The 2,923-nt window shown below is 44.9% G+C and overlaps 1 pseudogene; it reads right to left on the bottom strand.

The window, feature by feature from the left end:
* Positions 1 to 2,211: 2,211 nt before the first annotated feature.
* On the bottom strand, positions 2,212 to 2,363 carry LOC131433338 (5.8S ribosomal RNA; annotated as a pseudogene).
* Positions 2,364 to 2,923: the final 560 nt, after the last annotated feature.

Genomic DNA, 2,923 nt, shown 5'->3' with positions numbered 1-2,923 from the left:
TCGGGAGATAATATTTTACCCAAGCTTCCACCTATTCTGCACCTCTTATATCGCCTTACAATGCCAGACTAGAGTCAAGCTCAACAGGATCCAATTGGCCGACCTTTCTTACCTACATTATTCTATCCACTAGAGACTCTACATCTTGGAGACCTGCTGCGGATTCGGTACAAGCTTTTGAGAGTTTGCGTGTCCCAATCTTCGATTTTCATGGACCAAGGAGAGTGCATCGACACAGCTGTAAAAACCATGCTCTTGCAGTCTATCCAAGCACATCTGTCTGTGAAAGAATTCCGTGGTCAGTATGACTGCTAAACAGAAAAGATAACTCTTCCGATACCTCCCGTTAGTGCCTCGAAGAAAAGATTCATGTTACCATGATTACAAAGGCACAATCGTTTCCAGTAAGCATACCAATGCAAACGTATACTCAACATACTCCGAAATAGTAACCGGATTCCCTTTCGCTCGTTTAATATATACTAGTGGATGTTGCATCAACACACGGCACGGCGGTGGTGTATTTGGTTAAATGCTTAATACATATCAGATTTCCCATAGAGCTTAGGATTGGCTAATTCGTGTTCAACTGCTGTTAACACGATACCCTCCTCCACTTCAGTCATCCAAGATCTCATTCGAATATTTGCTACTACCACCAAGATCTGTGCTAGTGGCGGCTCCATGTCGGCTTACGCCAGGCACTTCAACGCACACCACCAGACCCTCCTACTCACTGACGTCTCAAAGTGCGGCACCCTGGGCGAACCGCACCACTTGTACGCCAGCGATAATGTATAGACAAACGACTAGAGCGCCATCCATTTTAGTCCTTAGCGGATGACAACTTCCATGTCCACCGTCCTGCTGTCATAACACCTAATAACACCTTTTATGGTATCTATGATGCGTCGTCTATTTAGCACCACGATACAACAGAGAGTCTCACAAGTAATCCCGCACAACGAGAGAGTTATGTTTTTTACGCCTATGGTTTTTCAGTGTGCGTTACCGCGGAAACGGAAAACGGCACCATTGGCTTGCGCGCAAGATAGACTTCTTGGTCCGTGTTTCAAGACGGGTCCCGAAGGTACCTCAATTTTATCATTTCCGATAAACAGTCCGTCAACCCAGACTGAGGGTGTATGCGGGGGCATAGGGGACGGTGTTCGTATCCATCACGTACCCAACGGTACACCACGTGCAGTAAGACCCAGCTCGCGACATAGGCCTTCAAAACTGAACATCGCTACGATGGGACAAGCAACTAACACCAAGGGACCGATGTCGGGTGATTTGCAAGTGTGAACCAGCAAAACTGTTCGTAATGGATCGCAATGTCCTATTGAAAGTAAGAGCGTAAATGACCTGTGTGTCAACCACAGGCCAGTAGCTCTGCTTCGGATAATCGAGTTCAACGGGCTTGAGCACTAGGCAGTTTCAAGCACTTTTTGATTCTCTATTCAGAGTGATTTTCAACTTTCCCTTACGGTACTTGTTCGCTATCGGTCTCGTGGTGATATTTATCTTTAGAAGGAGTTTACCTCCCACTTTGTGCTGCACTATCAAGCAACACGACCCCATGGAAAAATTTTCTACCATCAGCGTCGTTCTACGGGCCTATCACCCTCTATGGGAGTAAAAGCCACATTCTAGTTGAACTTGAACCAGGTTCCGCTGATTATGGTAGATAACAAAATTTCCAGTACACGGAATAAGATAGAAACGCGTTGCATATCACCTCTACGTGCTGAGATTCTCCCGTTTCGCTCGCAGCTACTCAGGGAATCCTTGTTAGTTTCTTTTCATCCCCTTATTAATATCAATGTTGCAAATATTCTTCGTGTAACTAATTCATTCACGCATCCTCGCTGTGATTATACTGCCTTTGAATATGAGAGTCTCGAACAACGTTGAACTACTTGATATTCGAGCAACATTGATTAATATGCCTAAATTTAGGGGGTAGTCACACATTATTTGAGGCCTACTTATTCGTCGGATGGTCAAATGTCGATGCACTGCCTACACACATCAGGGGGGTATCCAAGCCAGGCTGGAGTATGCGATGTATGTGCATCAACCATCGATAGCCTGTATCGCGCAATGCGATAAAATCGATTTCTGACTAGCTTGAACGTTTTACCACCATAGTAGGAAAACGTCACTACGCATACGTGCATGGGCACGTATAGTTGAATCGATAAATATAGGCACTCAAAAATGTGTACATCGTAACGTTATACGCTGTGCGATATGTGTTCAACTTGTCGGTGTTCATGTGTCCTGCAGTTCATATTCTGACGCGCATATAGCTGCGGTCATCATCGATCCACGAGCCGAGAGATCCCCTGCTTAGGGTTTTACAAGCTTACCTACACTGTTGTTGTGGGCATCCACGCGCACGGGCTCACGGTTGCACAATTGATGATACCACACCGCACTCCACAGTCGATCTGCGAGACCGAGTGAGCGTGTACAGTACATCGTAGCCTCGTATACGAGCACGCATTTGGCGCCCAAGAGTAGGAATAAAATAGAAACACACATGCGTGTAGCGTGATTTTCGTTCTCTCAACACAAACTATTTGTGCGTACGAGAGAGGTATGATGGTTTTGTGTGTGTTGTTCACAACAAATCAATACTGTAATGATCCTTCCGCAGGTTCACCTACGGAAACCTTGTTACGACCTTTATTTCCTCTGAATCATCAAGTTCAACTTCAGCGATCTAAATGTAATCTCGAAGGACTAGCAAATGTTCACCTTCAGAGACCTCACTAAATAACCCATCGGTAGTAGCGACGGGTGGTGAACCATTTCAATCCATAATCCCGACTAAATGAGCATTAATTATTAACTAGTTAAATGATCTTGTAAATTATAGCTGTTATACTGAGCCTTATGCGGTTTCACATTAAAT

Source organism: Malaya genurostris, chromosome 2, assembly GCF_030247185.1.
Source record: "Malaya genurostris strain Urasoe2022 chromosome 2, Malgen_1.1, whole genome shotgun sequence".
NCBI classification, from domain to species: domain Eukaryota; kingdom Metazoa; phylum Arthropoda; class Insecta; order Diptera; family Culicidae; genus Malaya; species Malaya genurostris.
The sequence above is the reverse complement of the archived record's forward strand: the minus strand, read 5'-3'. Positions and strand labels throughout refer to the sequence as shown.